At 39.7% G+C, this 19,044-nt stretch overlaps 1 protein-coding gene across 1 annotated transcript in view; it reads left to right on the forward strand.

Annotated features, from left to right (window-relative positions):
- The window catches only part of LOC118982069 (four and a half LIM domains protein 1), a 63,994-nt gene that overhangs the window by 8,318 nt on the left and 36,632 nt on the right, over positions 1–19,044 (forward strand). The window contains exon 2 of the mRNA XM_037038963.1: positions 16,713–16,786. The gene's annotated coding sequence lies outside the window, so the exon portion shown is untranslated. The remainder of the gene's footprint in view (positions 1–16,712; positions 16,787–19,044) is intronic.

Raw genomic sequence — 19,044 nt, forward strand, 5'->3', positions numbered from 1 at the left:
TATAGCTGAGGATAAAGAGATTTTTTAATCATCAAGGTTGTTTTGACAAGAATGAAACAAAACTAAATTTCTATGCTCCATTAATTAATAAGTTCTGTCATTCACTTTCAGCTTTAGAGTGTGGCTAAGGCTGCTTGACTCCTCTCAAGTTTAAAATGTGTGATTTGTTAGGAAGACATTACACATCATTCTTGCTTGTGAAGCTGATTGTTAGCATCTGCCTACAAACATAAGCAATCATCTGGGCTCTTGTGTGACCAGGTAAACTAAAGTAACAGGTGCCTACCCAGGTTTCCTAGAGATTGAAGAATACACACAGAGAGATAGACATACATGAATTATAAAGTCTCAAAGATTTTATATCACAAAGTCGTAGTAATGGATCTAGGTATCTGAATTAATAAAATTTTGTGTTTTAACATTTTCTAAGAAGTACCCTGTAAGGCCCTGGCTGGTGTAGCTCAGTGGATTGAGTGTGGGCCTGCGAACCACATGATCACGGTTTGATTCCCTGTCAGGGCACATGCCTGGGTTGCGGGCCAGTTCCCAGCAGGGGACTCATGAGAGGCAACCATACATTGGTATTTCTCTCCTCTCCTTCCCTTCCTCTCTAAAGATAAATAAATAAAATATTTTTAAAAAAGAAGTACCCTGTAAAGAAATTGTACTTTTAAATATTTGAAATGATAAAATAAAGTCCTCAGCCTTCTGGAAGCTAAGGAGAAACTAAGTTCCTGTCAAAGATTCTACATCTCTATCTAGATGGCAGAGTCAATTCAAATTTTCAAATCCTTGGACCATTCCCTTTTAGGCCACAGGAAGCTCTGCCTCATGTGTGTGTGTCCGTGTGTGTGTCCGTGTGTGTGTGTGTGTGTGTGTGTGTGTTCAAAATGTTTATAAACTGAAATTGAATCTGGTTGTTAGACAACTTGCAGTATTATTAAAAGTCTCATGAGTTTCAAAGCCAAACACAAAAGTGATGGTGGTCACGTATTTAGGATTTGTTGTTGGAATAGTCTTTCAAATGCTGGTTACAGGTAAACAGCAGTTCTTTGTTTCATGAGTGGCCCCTGAGACTCTGCTGAGCACATCCATACTGCAACCTGGCTCAAGATTTTCATATGACTTTGCCCTAAACCTGCCTCACTAATGGGTACCCTAAAAGCAGAAGGGTTGATATTTAGAAGTATTATACTCAACCAGCTCAAGAAACAAACATGTAAGTGAAAGGGTAGAAAAATGTGCCTTAAAAGAGGCAGAGCTTCAGTAAGCACTATGCTGTACACCTGAAGCTCTGCTTCTTTTAAAGGAAGGAACTGGGGAGGAATTTTCCATCTAGTAAGCATACCTAACCGCACTAAGGAAAGAAACCAAGCAGCTAAACTAATAGCTGGTGAAAGTTTATACTTGCATCTATAGCAGCAATTTTCATCCTTCCTTCCTCTCATGGCACACATAAACTAATTACTAAAATTCTGCAGCAAGCCAAAAAATATATTTTTTTGCTGATCTGGAAAAAATTGGTATAATTTTGAATCATTCACACCGGATGGCTATTGTTATGTTGCCTGTTGTCATTTTATGGGATAATCTAAGGGAAAGAAGGTCAGTGCCCCTGACTAATAATCAGGTATTGCATGTTTTAAAAATTCTTGTGTCAAAGCAGTTGAAAATCACTGATAAGCATTTGGCCCTCATTAGAGCCACTTTTTAGATATCTACTTTCCCTACTTTATTAAGGAATAATTAGCAAATATAATTGTATATATTTAAAGGGTACAGCATGACAATTTGATATACATATACATTGTGGAATGTTAATATCAACTTTATTGAGTATCATTTACATCCAACATAAATTGCATTTACTTAAGGCACATAATTTGATGAGTTTTGGCAGATGTATATATACCCCATAAAACCACTTTCACAATCAGAATGTAGAATATTTTTGTCATTTCTGCAAAAGTTTCCTTGGGCCCCTCAGTACATTCTTCCCTCTGTTCATGTCCTCAGGCAACCACTGAGCTGTCCTTACATGAGAGCCACTTCTTTTTTAAAAAAAATATTTAGAGAGAGGAGAAGGGAGGCAGAAAGAGGAGAAAAATATTTGTTGGCTGCTGCTCACACTTGCCCCAGCCAGAGGCCAAACCCACAACCCAGGCATGTGCCCTCACCAGGAGTCGAACTGGTGACCTTTCCACTTTGCAGGATGTCGCTCAATCGAGCCACACTGGTCTGGGCATGAGAGCCACTTTTTAAACTTATACTTGAAAATGTGTGGATCCTTTTCTACCCAAAAATCATATACATATATCCAAGATGCAATTTTCTCTCTGTTTAAAATAAAATAATACTATCCCAATTGTCTAAAGATTAATACTTAAGAAATTTGCCTGCAAGTAAACTACAGCATCCTTATCAAGTAGCCTCATTATATACTTGGATTAAAAGAAAATTATAGCCAAGACAGAAACAATTCTGATAAAATAGAAAAATGGTGTCTGTTAAAAAATGGTGTATGTTTTTTCCAAAGTAGTTATAGTGAGATGTATAACTCCTCAAGAACAGCATAAATAAAATAATTTGAATTTTATATCATGTTTATTTGTAAAGTAAAAATGTGAGATATATCAGAACCTCTAGCTAATATATGTATATTATTACAGAGGGATAATCCTATCCCTTGAGCTTTCCAAAAGATTGAAACAGATTCAAAGGGAATTTTCTGTGCATTGGTGGTACCATCTTTACATAGTTACATAAAAAGCAACCTTTTAAAGTGCTCAACATTCATTTCCCATTGATATATTCACTTGAACAAACAAATATTAGCCAATTTAAGGGCCATACTGTTGAGATGAAATATGTCCCTTCCTCACTCGCTCTCAAAAAATTCATGTCACTGTGCTTTTATATCCAACTAGCTAGCTCTCTGTTCCACTGCTGTTGCTATGTCCGGCATGCAGTCTCCACTTGTCACTCCTGACTTCCACTGTTTTCCTTCCCCAGTTTTCTTCCTCATCTTTTCTGTCTCCCCATGTGACTCCTTACACTGCTGTGCTGTCTTATGATACAGCTGTTTATTTGGGGAGAGAGGTTGTAAAGGGCCTTTTATAAAACTATTTTAAAACAAAGGTTTACAAAAGCAGAAAATACACAGGAAGAGAATAACTTGCTTCATATGTCCCCCAAAAGAGGGGGGGAAAGTAACGGGGACAATGCCAATATGCTCAACAACAAAGGATTCTTTTTCTTTCTTTTTTTTAAATCACAAAATACAAGCAAAAGATGCACACATGTACTTGAAACAGAGCTCAGGAGCAGACACACGGTCCTGGAAACCCTTCAATGAAAGAAAGCAGAAGTTTGTTCTTTGTCTATACAGGTTCCTACAGAGACTAGGATATGTAAAAATTAAGTATTATAAAAGATCATCACACAAGTCTACCAATGCATGTTGCATCTGTAATTCATGAACATGGTTAACAAAATCATGTTCACTTCAACCCCATTCATTTACATTAAAAAAAATCTTTTAATGACACAGCTGTTTTTTGTGAACATCTCTAGACTAAGTCATCAACAGACTAACTTCCCCATGTCAGATATCATACTGGAGGTGTTTTCTGTTTGTTTTGTGGTCCAATCATTTCTTCAGGCTCCTTTAGGGTTGGGAGCCAGGCTGGAGGTTTGAGAGTTGTGAATGGTTGGTTTTTAATGATCAAAGTCAAACATGTTTGCAGGGATCTGTTATAGATAGTCTTTGGAATCATGAATCATTAAAAAGAAATGAATGATTTATATGATAATATCCCTATGAAAGTTCCTTTTACAAAGCTAAAGCGATAAACATTTCCTTGAGGTAAGGTGATTTATTGCTCCTCAGGATGTACTGTAAAGGATTTTTAAAAATCCTTCGACATTTGTCAAAATCTCTGGAATGCACCACACGAAGAATGAATGCTAATGTAAACTTTAGACTTCGGTTAATAATAGTGTATCAGTATTGGCTTATCAGCTGTGACAAATATACTACAGTGATGCCAAGATGTTAATAGAGGAAATTGGCGGGGGGGTGTTGAATATATGGAAACTATTTTCCACTCAGTTTTTCTGTAATCCTTAATCTGCTAAAAAATATATTAAATTAAAAAAAAAAAACCTTTGTACATTGTGATTCAGAAATACAAAGGATGTATCAGGCACTTTTTATTATTATAGATGAAAGTGCAATGTTTGTTTTTAAGTACTAGTAAAATAAGAGAAATGCTTCTTGTCCTGGCTGGTGCGGCTCAGTGGATTAAGTGCCAGTCTGTGAACCAAATGGTCACTGGTTCAATTCCCAGTCAGGCCACGTGCCTGGACTGTGGGCCGGATCCCTGGTGCGGGTTGTATAGGAGGCAACCATACATTGATGTTTCTCTCTTTCTCTTTCTCTCTCTCCCTTCTGCTCTCTAAAAAATAAATATATAAAATCTTTAAAAAGAGAAAGAGAAGTCCTTCTTGAATGACATAACTTTGTGTCATGGTGCCCTTGAAAAGTGAAAGTGTGAGCCTCTGAGAGGGCTGCCCAGTACTGCTAACCACCATCTGGTTGCACAATAGTTACTGGGCAGGTTACTGTGAGTATTGGGTTGGGACTTTGCCACCAGTGGGGCATTGTGCCATCTTTGCAATGGAGTGGATCTCCAGACTTGATAAATCCCCTGCCCTAGAGCCCAGTAAGCCTCTTTACTCTTGCATTTGTTGGTGTCACTAGCAACAGTGACAGTTGGTGAGCTCATGCCAACTCTTTGAGCCAGTATCTGGGTCATAGTTTGATTGCTTTGGGCCAAAGGCTATTTCGGGGCTTGTAGAAGCATTGACCTCTAACGCCAGAGCCTCCATGCAGTTACTCAGTGTGGCCAGCTCTGCACTAAACCTGTGTGAAAAGATTAGCTTTTTAAAGGTCTTACTGTAAATGTTTTTTTTTTCTTTTTTTTGTATTGGAGCTGGGTGATTATTATGAGCAAATTACAAGTATGTGTTACTTTCTTAAGTGAGTCAGCTGGGAAACAACATTCCATGGTAGACAGTAGTAGGCAGGGAGTGTGGGGAAGGAGATTGTGTCTGAGAAGGACATTGAGACTGAGGGACATAAGCAAATATTATGGTGATGTTAAAGTCATTGGCAGAGAAAAAACTGACAAGGCATTGAGGATTAGAACATGAAAATGAGGTTGATCACTCAAGGAATGGATATCTGGATACTAGGCAATATGTTTGTTCATGGAATGTGTCCATCAAGTCTATAATTAGACCTAGGGTTAAAAACCTCATACAGCCCTGGCTGGTGTGGCTCAGTAGATTAAGTGCTGGCCTGCAAACCAAAGGGTCACTATTTCAATTCCCAGTCAGGGCATGTGTCTGGGTTGCAGGCCAGGTCCCCAGTAGGTGGCACAAGAGGTGGCACACACTGATGTTTCTCTCCCTTTCTTTTTCCCTCCCTTCCCCTCTCTCAAAATAAATAAATAAAATCCTTCAAAAGACAAAAACTTCGTACAGTTACCTGAAAAGATACTAATAAATGGGAGGTGGTTATAGAGTTTGTCTATTTAACTTATGAAATTTTATTTTCTGTATCAGAAGTGATTTTTAAAGTATGGATCTGTTATGTATACTCATTGTCATACCTGTTGTTAGACAAACTTTCACGTATTTTTTCTTGCCTTCACTGTTTTGCGAGATTGACTATACTGTACGTGTGGTCCTGTGTCTGTTCGAAGCAGCAGATTTTAACGGGGAAGGAGAAAGAGACAAGACAGAAATAACCTCTCCCTTGAGATACAATCCATGATGGAGGCTGGAGATTCCACTTCAGTTGCCAAGATCACAGGTTGCTTTGTGCCAGTGGTGAACCAAACAGTGGCACAGCCAGTGCATGCCTGTGGTCACCTTCACAATTAATACCAAGTTCTGCAGCTGATTTGTTTATACAGCAATTCCTGTTCATTGTAGTGATGTAACATTATCGCTCTAGTCAAATCATAAGGTATAGGTAGATTTAGTCAGTCATGAGGCCTAGCATAGTCATTCTCCTCCCAGCAAAGCTGCTAGAAATAGCTGGAAAGTCTCGGTAGGTGTAATGGCAATAACATGCACGGCCAGATGTGTGACCAACATCCTCTTGCTTCTGGTGCTCACCCAACTGCTTCTCAGAGACCTTTGGCTTCTCTTCAGCTACCTCCCTTACTCTCCCTTTTACCCTTAATTCAGTTACCTGTGGAATTTCTGTTAAGGGACAGCTATGGCCTCAACCCCCCAAAAGTTGGGGGCCTAAGTTTTCTAACTACCAAAGCAGTGTACCTTAGACTTCCCTATCTAGCTAGGTTTTCACTGCTGCACTGGTTTGTTAGGTATAAAATGGAACTTACGGTATGTTTTAAATCTTGAGAGTTCAATTGTGTCACCTCATAAACTTATCCCTTCTGCTTTTAAAAGCCCTATAATTCATTTGCCTTTGTGTGTGTGCTTATTTTGTCCCTATAGCAGATACTGGCAATGTTCGTGTTGATGTGAAAGATTTACTCTGTGGCTAATTGATTGGAGCAGAGCTGCCCAGCTGCCAGCCTTGTGCCAAACCTAGATTATAAATAAGTATGAGGCTGAGTACTTCGTAAAAGGAAATAAGCAAATGTTTATTGAATGCTTACTGTATGTGCTAGGTAGTTTGCTAGGCTTGCTAGGTGCTGTGGTGAATATTAAAAACAAAAGTGATCTCTTTAAGCAAGGAACATCCAACCTAATTGGAGAGGCTGTTAGAGATGCATTAAGGATGTGGTGGAAACAGTATTGAACTGAGGGGGAGAAGGAGTTGGGAATTTTAAATCTTAGCCCAAGTTCTGCCAATAGCCATCTGATTCTTTGAGCAAATCATTACACCTCTTGGGGTCTGTTTATAAAAAGGGAATTGGCCCTGACTGGTGTGGCTCAGTGGATTGAGCACGGGCCTGCAAACCACACGATCGCGGTTCAATTCCCAGTCAGGGCACATGCCTGGGTTGCAGGCCAGTTCCCAGCAGGGGACGCACGAGAGGCAACCATAACATTGATGTTTCTCTCCTTCTCTCCTTCCTTTCCTCTCTAAAGATAAATAAATAAAATCTAAAAAGGGGGGGAATTGGACTAGATAACCTCTAAAATATTCTGAGGATTGGTTCATAAACAAATGTGTTTAAAAAAACTCACCATAGCCCTGCTGGTGTAGCTCAGTGGGTTAAGTATGGGCTGAGAACCAGAGGGTTGCTGTTTCAATTCCCAGTCAGGGCACATGCCTGGTTTGCAGGTCAAATTCCCAGTGGGGAGCACACAAGGGGCAACCACACATTGATGTTTCTCTCCCTCTTTGTCCCTCCCTTCTCCGCTCTCTAAAAATAAGTAAATAAAGTCTTTTTTAAAAACCACCTTGTAGTACAAGGCAATAATGGGAGAGATTCCAGAACATGCTACCTTCTCATTTGCTAAATGAAGTATATATATAATATTACATGCACATACAATAACTATTATACGTGCAGTAAGTCTTCACCTAATGTTGTTGAAAGGTTCTGTGACTTTAAGTGAAACAACATATAACGAAATAAAATTTACCATGGGCTAATTGATATAAACAAGAGTGAAGTTTCTATGGCGTCTCATCTAATAAAACAATTTTGAACAAAATGTTGTTAGTTGAAGACCCTGCTGTATACAGTACATATATTGACACTACATAATTATGTTAATTACAGCTATAGAGCAGCAGTTCTCCAAGTGGGGTCCTTGGATCAGCAGCATCAGCATCACCTGGGAACTTGTTAGAAATGCCAACTCATGGGCCCACCCCAGACCTACTGAATCAGAAACACTGGGGGAGGGGCCCAGCAATCCGTATTAACAACTCCCTTGCCTCCAGGAGATTCTGTTGCCCACTAAACTTTGACAACTGTGGGCTATAGGGCTTTGGAGCAAGGAGGTGTTAATTTGGAGCTAGCAAGAGGCTGGTTCCCTGCCTCTTACACTTGGCTGCACATTAGATTCTCGTGGGATAACTTCAGGCACCCAAGACATCGCTAGTTGCTCTAGCTCCCCAGGTACAGGCAATTTGGGAACAGTCGGTTTAGGGGAGGGTGGCATGAATACCTGTTACTCTCCAGTGGTGACTAACTTCAGTCAGGGAGCCAGCCAAAGCCAGAGCTGAGTATGGTGGAAGGTGAAAAGTGGGCTCAGGTCTGACTTGAAGGCCTTGAAATTCCTGCTAGAAATATGGCCTTTAGGTTATGGTGGAGGAAGGTCTTGAGGAAAGGAAGTGGATACTTGCAAGGTGCTAAGTTTGAAAGATTATTCTGGCAGCCATATGAAGGAGGGAGTATATCTGTAGTTCAATTTGATGAAGTAGTCTATTTGCAAAGTGATAATGGGCTAAATAAGTGTTGGAGAAATGAGATTATAAGGAAGAAAAATATGAAAGCTCTGTTGCAGGAGAAATGGACAGAATTTGGTGATGGTTTGGGGAGTGAGAGGGAGTGTTACGATGTCTTTAACTCAGGAGTCCCTCTCAGACTTCTGAGACAACCAGTGCTATCAGAATTGTCACATTTTTATAGCTCTGTACTTATTTTTGCCCCCCCCAATTGTTTTGATTTAGGAGTTCTAATTTATGTAGGGAACGGGTATTCCCTAGTGAGTTACATAAAAATAAAGAACTGTAGTCACCCAGAAAGTTACTCAGGGTCATCATGGCAAGGGGGCAAAAACCCTGTTTCTCTTAACGAAAGAATGCTTGGAGTTGTGGGAAAGTTGTAAACTTGGCAACAACTAATTCAAACCTATCAGTCAATTAAGTGAATTATCTTATCATTTGTTTGATTTGGGAGCTGTTGTAATTGTCATTGAAAGGACATCAATCTCCGTATTTTAAAAACAAAATAAAAATACCATTGAACATTAGGGCAAAGGACAAGAATTTCAAGGTTGTACCTTTTGACTTTAGCAAATATTTGCTTCTTCAATTTCCTTGCTAGATTTTGCCCTTTTTGGGGGGCATTGTTTTCATTTGTTCCTAATGATGATAATTTTACTTTCCTCTTTTGTTATTGACAGCTTTTTAAAGTATTTTAATGTTCTATTATTTTGTACTTTTCTATTTTTCTTAATTCTCGTAAAGATCATTAGGCAGAAATTATGCAATAATATACACAGAAAAATAGTCTTTTAAAAATCCTTTTGATCCCCTTCACCCATTTCTTCAACCTTCCTATCTCTAGCAACCACCAGTCTGTTCTCTGTATATATATGGTTGGTATTTGGTTGTCTTTTTGTTTTATTTTAGATTCCACATATAAGAGAGATCATATGGTATTTTGTCTTTATCTGACTAGTTTTGCTTAGCACAATACCCTTAGAGTCCCTTTGTGTTGTCAAAAATGACAAGATTTCACCCTGGTTGGTATGGCTCAGCAGATTGAGCACAGGCTTGCAAACCAAAGGGTCTTTGGTTCGATTCCCAGTCAGGGCACATGGCTGGGTTGCCAGCCAGGTCCCCAGTTTGGGGCATGCAAAAGGCCAACCGCACATTGATGTTTCTCTCCCTCTCTTTCTCTTTCCCTTCCCCTCTCTCTAAAAATACACGAATAAAATCTTTTTAAAATTTTTATAAAAATGGCAAGATTTCCACTCTTTTTATGGCTGAATAATACTCCCTTTTATATCACAAATTTTTTTAAAGATTTTATTTACTTACCTTTAGAGAGGAAAGGAAGGAGAGAAATATCAATGTATGGTTGCCTCTCGTGGGTCCCCTGCTGGGAACTGGCCTGCAACCCAGGCATGTGCCCTGACTGAGAATCGAACTGCGTCGTGTGGTTCACAAGCCCGCGCTCAATCCACTGAGCTACACCAGCCAGAGCTATATCACAAATTTTTTATCTATTTATTCGTCAATGCCTACTTGGGCTGTTTCCAGATCTTAGCTATTGTAACTACTGCTGCAATGAACATAAGGGGTGCATATGTCCTTTTGAATTAGTGTTTTGGGTTTCTTCAGATGTATCCCCAGAAATGGAATTGCTGGGTCATAAGGCAGCTCCACTTTCAATTTTTTGAGGAAACTCCATACTGCTTTCCACAGTGGCTGCACCAGTGTGCATTCCCTTTAACAGTGCACAAAGGTTCCCTTTTCTCCACATTCTCACCAACACCTGTTTGTTGATTTATTGATGATGGCCATTCTGATGGATGTGAGGTGATATCTCATTGTGGTTTTCATTTGCATTTCCCTGATGATTAGAGATGTTGAGCATATTTTCATGTGTCTGTTTGGCCATCTGTATGTCTTTTTTGGAAAACTGTCTCTTCAGACCTTCTGCCCATTTTTAAATCAGATTAGTTTTCTTTTCTTTTCTTTTTTTGCCATTGAGTTGTATGAGTTCTTTATATACAGGGTGGGGTAAAAGTAGATACACAGTTGTGAGTGTACAAAACACAGTTTATTCTTATATTATTATTTATTAGTTATTATATTATTTTCTATGTGAAAAACGGTAAACCTACTTTTGCCCAACCCTGTATTATAGATATTAGCTCTTTGGCAGATACATGATTTTCAAATATTTTCTTCCATTCAGTAGGCTACCTTTTCTTTTTTGTTGGTGATCTCCTTTGTTGTGCAGGAGCTATTAGTATGATGTAGTCCCTTTTGTTGCAAAAGTATTATCAATGTTTTAATACTCTAGTCAAAAAATAAATATACTTTATTGCATATCTCCCATTTTGACCAAAAAGCATTCTTTAAATTTGCATCCAGAAATGCCCATCAAAAGAGCTCCTTAGTGTTTACTTGGGGCACAGTGGAGGCACTGTTCATCTTTCTACCTTCAGTGACTTTAATAGGTTATGCCTTATCCTATATGGAATATACAGGAGGAAAGACACCTTTTATTTACTAGTGTGGAAACCTATAAAAGCAAACTCAACATTTAAAACTTGCAGGGTGTCTACCCTGTGGCCCTTAGGCCACATGTGGCCCAGGATGGCTGTGAATGCGGCTCAACATAAAATTAGAAATTTAGCCCTGGCTGGTGTGGCTGAGTGGGTTGAGTGCTGGTCTGCAAATCAAAGGGTTGCTGGTTCAATTCCCAGTCAGGGCACATGCCTGGGTTGTGGGCCAGGTCCCCAGTAGGGGGCACGTCAGGGACAACCCCACATTGATGTTTCTCTCCCTCTCTTTCTCCTACCACTATTCCCTGTCTAGAAATAAATAAATTTTTTTAAAAATCTTTTAAAAATTGTAAGTTTACTTAAAACAGGGGTGTCAAACTCATTTTCTCTGGGGGCCATATCAGCCTCACAGTTAGTTGCCTTCAAAGAGCGGAATGTAATTTTAGGACTGTATAAATGTAACTACTCCTTAACTAGAGGCAAGGAGCTCAGCGCTGCCACCAGGTGGAAACAAGGTGCTGGGCGGGATAAAACAAGGTGGAGGGCCAGATTCAGCCCAGCCCACAGGCTTTGTGTTTGTCACCTGTGACTTAAGACATTATGAGATTTTTGCCCTGGCCAGTGTGGCTCAGTGGATTGAGTACCGGCCTGAAAATCAAACTGTTGCCTGTTGGATTCCCAGTCTAGAGCACATGCCTGGGTTTGTGCCAGGACCCCAATATTGGGTGTATGAGAGGCAACCGCACATCTATGTTTCTCTCTCTCTCTTTTTTCCCCCGCTCTAAAAATAAATAAATAAAATATTTTAAAAATAAAATAAAAATTTAAAAAACATGAGATTTTTTTTGTGATTATGTGTTGCACTGTATTTAATGTGTGGCTCAAGACAACTCTTCTTCTTCCAGTATGGCCCAGAGATGCCAAAAGGTTGGACACCCCTGTGGGGTTACCTGTATTCTAATGCAAGATTTAAATATGGGACTTTCAGATGAGATGGAGGTGTAGGTAGATACACTTGATTTCCTTGCACAACCAAAAGAAAGACAACCACAAAATTAAAAACAAAAATAATCAAACTGTCAGAAAATTGAACTGTATGGAAGTCTGACAACCAAGGAGTTAAAAAACAAACATTCATCCAGACAGGTAGGAGGGTCAGAGACAGGCAGCAGGGGTGGAGAGGACTTGCAAGAAGGTGGCAGTTGGTGGACTAGGTGGTCCCACGCTTGCATGCGGATAAACCAAGAGTAACAACCGGGGAGTGAGACAGACTGCGCAACCCAGGGGAAATCCAATGTGGGGAAATAGAGCCTCAAAACCCTTGACCAGAAAAACCTGGGGGGGGGGACTCATGGCAGTGAGAGAAACTCCAAGCCTCACAGGAGAGTTTGTTGGAGAGACCCACAGGGTCCTGGAATGTACACAAACCCATGCATCCAGGAATCGGCACCAGAGGGGCCCAATTTTCTTTTGGATAGTGGGGAAGTGACTGAAAGTGGACAGAGAGCTGAGCAAGCAGCATTGTTCCCTTTTGGACCCCTCCCCAACATAGGGCGCCACAATGCAACAATGTGGGTTGCCTACCCTGGCCAATACCTAAGGCTCCGCCCCTTACTTGGTAACAGGAGCACCTAGCCAAAAAAAAATATATATATGGCCCAAAAGAAAGAACAGAACAGCTCAAAAACTAGAACTATGTGATGAGATAGACAACCTATCACAGATGCAGAGTTCAAACCACTGGTAATCAGGCTGCTCACAGAAATGGTTGAGTATGGTCACAAAATAGAGGAAGAAGTGAAGGCTATGAAAGTGAAATGAAAAATGTACAGGGAACCAACAGTGATGGGAAGGAGGAAAAAACAGGACAACTTTAGTAGCATAATCAATAAAAATATTAAAATAAAAAATTAAAATTGCTCACCACTATAACTTTGGCAGGTGCACTTTTTAGTTTTCTAAGAAACTGTAAAAATATGGAACAAACTAGACTGATCACAACTTCAAACATGTATTTCTAGTAGATATATTTTAAAATAAAGCTTATGTTTTCCCAAACCAAATAAGGATAAACATTTCTTTTTCAAATTGTGAAGAATATCATGATTTTATCATATAAAATAAATACAGAAACTTGTGTGGAATCCATGATCTTCTAGACATACTATGCAGTATATTACCAGATACATGTCACCAGATATACTCTATACTAAATATTAATGTAAGGACACAAAATTAGATTTTTATTTCATAATGTAACATCCTCTTGGTTTTTGTTTATTTATTAACATTGTGAAAGATTTGATTATTTTGAAGATCTTGAGTATGTTAGAATTATTTAAAATGAAGCATCTTTCATCTGAATCATTTATTTATACCAATAAATTATTTTGGCTAACGAGAGCCAGTTTATCAGTTCTTCTTCTAAAAGAAATGAGCCACTGGCCATCTTACTTGTATTTATTATTGCATTTTATGGTAACAGTTAAAATGTGGTTTGAAAGATGCATACGCCAGCGTTTGTGACTACCACAGTGTAAGCATTTGAATAAAAGTAGGATAAATGAGAAGTCTAAGCAGCCTGTTAGCATCACATGTGTACCTAATTAAGATACTGGGGTCCACAGCTCTTTGGCTTCTTAGGTGGGACAGAAGATACTGAAGGACTAGCGTAAGGAAAATGAATGGTTACCATGACAGTCACATTCCAAGAATTTAAAGGAAACAATGAATCTGTGGGGTTCATCCACTTTGATTCAACTGGTCTTTTAGCCTCCTTCAAACAGCTGTTGTCTCTGGATTTTTTTTCCTAATTCACCCAGTTGATTGGTGATTTGGGGACCATTTATGCTTGGCTGACAGTAGTGATAGGGGCGCCAGTGTCTGTGACCACAGTACTATTGTTAAACCTGAAGAATGATTGTGCATTTTAAATGTGACAAGAACATAGCTACTGGCTTTTTCTGGAATAATATAAACGATTTGTCTAATTTTACTTATTAATGCTGCCAGGGTAGGATAAGATTAACATGATTTATTTAAAAGCATGACTGACCCTAAAGTGTTTGGGTTTTATTTTGGATTACTTTGCTGTCATCACATTTTATCCAGTGTGTTTGGCTGCTGTTCTGTTTTTATTCTTTGACTTGCGCAATACTGTCAACAGAGTTTGTATTATGTCTGGTCAGAGGCATACAGTTACACACTGCAGATTCAAAAGTATATACAATTCTACCTGCCACGAGTGTCTTCATCCTCCCAACCCAACTAAATGTTAAGTGGAATACACTAGCGCAGACAATAAAATGAAAGAGAACTACAAATGGTGTTAAAGTCTTGCAGTCCATTTTTATCATTCTTTGTGGTCTAGCTCTTGCCAATGAAACTAAGAACTATGGAACCCCAAACTCCCCTGGCAGGGACCCAAGTTGGACCCCAATGTGAGAGCTCTTGCCTTTGGGCCTTTCTCTCTTCTGCCCTCTGGAGGGTGTTAGGGAGCATGACATGCAAGGACTTTGAAAGGAAGAGCCAGTCTTGTGGTGACTGGAAGGTAAGTTCTCTGCTGCCCGACCCCCTAGGGGCCAGTCAAAACCTGAACTTTTAGAGGTGATGAGCAGACAGAGATAAGGCAGGGAAGGTACTGGCAGGGTTAGGGCGTTAGGGAGGAAGCTATCATGGTTCTTTAAGTAGAGAACTGAATTCCTTCAAGTAGTACCCAGTATATATCAAATCCATCTGCAGGAAAAATTGATTCCAGAAGGGCAAGTAAAATGAAATAGTATATCAAATCTAGAGTGTTATGGATTAAGGCTTGAAGTTTAAGTTGGGTTGATTCTCAAAAGGGGTCTATTTGGTGCCAGGCATTTGTGACTACATAGGATGAAATCATTATCTAAGTTTGATAATATTTTTACTCTGCCTCCTATAATTATAATGATAATTATATATGTGATATTAAGTACCTTTTATGTGTGAGGGACTATGTGATTTGCATGCAGTACCCTCTTGCCACCTTACAGCCTCTCTGTGAAGGATGTTATTTACCACTGTACAACTGAGAGAAGTTGTACAGCTAATATGAGGGGGGACCAGTATTTGAACCTATACATTCTTTCTCTAGCACCTGTGCTGTGAACAGAGGTGTCATGCTGCATTCTCACCACACCTGTGGAAAGGGTGTGGCACCTTGATTTCCATATGAGTGGGATGTGGTTGGTGGGAGATGAGACTGAGCAAAGCCTTTTGTATACATACCATTCTGAGTATTGGGTGATAGAAAAGAAATAGGGGATTGTGTCCCTGCCACCAAGAAACTTGAAGTCCTGTAGGACAAATGAGGTATAACATGAAAAAAGTACATGTTTATATGATAGAATATTTTCATATTCTGTCTACTTGAGTGTGGGTGGGAAGAGGACTAGAAGGTGTTCCTTTGAAGTCAGTCACTTTCAAACATTTGCTTCTGAAAGCTAGCTCTTCACAACTGGCACAAATTCACCTTACGTTGGGCTTTTGACCTGATAGACAAAAACCCTGACTCTGGAGTCAACAGACTTGTCGGTTTTGAGTTCGGAGAGTTACCTACAACGACAGTTGTCATTAAGGTCTCCTAAACGGATGAACCCATTCACCTATTGAGCTAACCAGACCAGCTATTTATTTTGCAGTACATTAACAGTTTTTAAGAATCTCTAACCACTGCTTGTTTGATGGTCATCCTGGAAGCCATTGGTCGGGGGTAGGGTGGAGGGCAGTTATGAGCCTGGTTATAATCGTTGGTTTCTTTTTCCCCTATTTCATTCAGTAGATACTTCCTGAGAGCCTCCTGTATACCGGGCAATGTTCTGGGCATGGGATTAGATCAGTAAACAGAACAAACAGAGCCCTCCTCTCAGAAGCTGTCTTTTCCTCACATTTCATTTGCTCTGTGTACATTTCACGGTTGATATAAAAGTGCTTTTGGTATGAGTTTCAGGATTTAACACATTGGGAATAATACAGTGATCACACTTCCTCTTTCCTTAGTCCCAGCCAGTCCTTTTCTGAATAATGAGGGGTGGGTAATAAGGAGCATGACTGGGCCTGTGGAGAGGGCAGCAGGTTAGCGTGTACTGTCTTTGTGCTGTGATGGGAAAAGCACAAGGTACACCTGTTTCCTAGCAATGCGATGCAGAGCCGGCAGCACTGGGATGAGCCTGCCCACCAGCCTGCATCCTAATCCTGTTGTTGATTGGAGATAACTTCAGAGGTCACAGGGCACCTCATCTCCATGGCAACACCTCTAAATATTCCTCTGGTGACTTGTGCTCTACATTCTGTCTGGATCTGAGCCCTCCTGTGGCAAAATATTCTAAAGATGTTAAAAAGAAGGAAAAAAGACTCAACTAATAAATCTATTCTAAAAGACTGAGTCATTTGTTTTGATTACCCGGGCGATTGCCAAATGTTAATTTAAAACTGAAATAGGCCATGAGCTCACTCCACTAACAATGCTGAGTGTTTGTGCTAATACAGCTTGATAATGAGGTGGCCAGATCTACTGCCGGTGCAAATGTTATATGATAAACAGATATTTAGGGAAATATGCAGAACATCTTGGCAGTTTTCCTTTAACTTTAAGGTTGCGAATACAAAGTAAATACAATGCGTTACCATGAGCCATTTCAAAGGAAGTTGATCCTTTCTTGAGAATTTCAAAATTTTCTTCTGAAAATATAACTTTGCCTCTTGATTTTCATTTTTTCCTAACTTAGGCACATTGGAAGTCATTGACAGCTACATCCAGCTCTTGCCAAATACATCGCGTTGTCCACACATCCAGTGTGAGGTAAGTACTACTAATAGTACCAAATTCTTACACTGATTTCCAGCTTTCCGATGTGTGGTGGTAGGGTCAACATTGTGTGAACTGCTTTATTTGTACAGTAGATTTAAGAGGGTTCATTTTAATTGACCCAACCATTATCACTCCTTATTCTAAATATTAGCTCTCTGGGGAATGCCTTTTCCAAGGGAAAAAAATCTTAATGTCTTTTCATTTAATTTGGGGGCATGAAAAGTGAATGTGCCAAGCGCACCAGAACTATTAGAAGGTCTGCTTGAAAATAAAGATCTGCTTATGTCACAGCACGAACAGTAGGGAGCAGGACATCTGTGTGGAGCAAGATAGAGGGAAAACATTCTTGCTGACAACTGTGAGGAGGTTGGGCTGACCCAGTCAACCAGTCAACTGTCAGGGAAAGGAGCAGGGGTTCAGGATGCCTCTGTAAAATCTGGTGGTAGGGATGCCAAAAAACGCTTGATTGGGTTAGATTAACATGGGCCAGATGATTTTTTCTGATTAGTGCTGAAGTTCAGAGCACTGCTGCACTGGTGGGAGTGGCCAGATTGACCAGCCTTTTCATTTAACACACTGGATAGGCATCCTTTGTCCTTTTCATTTAGCCACAGTGACTTCTGTCTTCTCGGTGATGATCCACAGTTTCTCTTTTTGAGAGACTGGATGTTCACCTTTGAAAATAATGAAAGGAGGGAATCTTAAAGATGGTTCATCCAGGCACAATGGAAGGAGGGGCCCCAGTCTTTCTGCTTTTGTACCCTACTCCATGCACTCACGAGAGAGGATGTCACATGTGCAATCACCAGACCAGACAGGATTTCCAGTCTTATTCATCAACAGGTTTTGTCTTCCCCTCCCCCTGCCCTGGCTCTTTGCACAGCCCCACAGTTAGCATCGGTCTTTGTATCTCAGTTAGGGTACCCACTCACTAGGTGGCAATAGTTGCATTTGTTAACATCCAGTTGCTGCAGAATAATTCACAGATTGAAAAAATAAGCTCCAGTAGAAGGTGTGACTCTCTGACTCTCCTGAGGAACCATTCTCAGGGCCGATGGAAAGCACTGTGCTCTGTCTAAAGAGCAGAGATGTTAGCTCTGAGCCCTTCCACTACTCTTACTTTTATTTTCCCACAGAAACAGAGACTAGATTATTCGAGGAGATCTACAGAGGGGGAAAGCATTCTCCCACCAGTTTAGCTGGAAATTCTGGCTAGGTGAAACTTGGCCATTCACATGCATTGTTTGCTATTAGTCATTCCACAGCAATCTGCCAGTTTGACAAGCTTCATCAGTAGAAAACTTCAATATACAGGTAATGTATCGTGGAATTGTACACTTGAAACTTATATAATCTTATTAACTATTGCAATCCCAATAAATTTAAAACAAATCTAAAGAAAAAAAACTTGATGGAAACAATGTGTTCTAAGACTGTATTCTTAAAATGGAACCTTTTAATTAGTTTTTAAACACACAGTTAAAGTGGTTTTGTGATATTAAGAATACCCCGATGACATGTTAATTTGAGCGAAACTTGAGTTTTGTTTTAGAGCGGTGAGATTGTTAGCTGAGTTATTAAATATAATCTGTTAAATTCTGTTTCACCATGACAGATTGATGTAAAACAGTTCAAAGTCACAATGCAGTTACATCTTGTGATCTTTCTTCCTTTCTTTCACTCATTCATTCAGTCCTACTATGTAACAGGCCAGGAGTGTGTAGAAGTGAGCAGAACAAAAATAATAATACATTTTGGTCTGATATTTTTCAAGTGTAGGACATGCCTAGATTATTTTCCCTGTTGCAGATGAGGTCACTGAAAATTGATTTACCTTTTTAAATTAAATCGCTCAGTGTTGAGTATACCAGTTTGGGTTCAGGAGTGCAATTCAGAATCCCTATATCTAGCCTGCTTTTTGAGCCTGTGATTTATGCTACCTCCATCAACACATGTGCAGATAATAAAGTAAGCAGTGATTGCTGGGGTTGCAGCTGTGCCTAGAATCCAAATGCCCCCAAAATGAAAACAAATATAAATGGTGTAATTCACACTATTTTTTAAGTTTGTTTGGAATAATTGAATACTTTAGGAAAGTGGGCTTTGCAAGTTGCACAGGAGGAGATTTTGTTTTTTAAATGATGTGTCCCATTTTATTTTTAACACGGCATGTATCACAGGTCAACTTTATAATTCAAGAGTTTGAAACCATCTCATTTAGCTGCCTTTTAGTTATGGAAATATTTGGA

The sequence above is a fragment of the Sturnira hondurensis genome, unplaced genomic scaffold (genome assembly GCF_014824575.4).
Source record: "Sturnira hondurensis isolate 20B ecotype Veracruz unplaced genomic scaffold, ASM1482457v3 Scaffold0024912, whole genome shotgun sequence".
Classification (NCBI taxonomy): Eukaryota; Metazoa; Chordata; class Mammalia; order Chiroptera; family Phyllostomidae; genus Sturnira; species Sturnira hondurensis.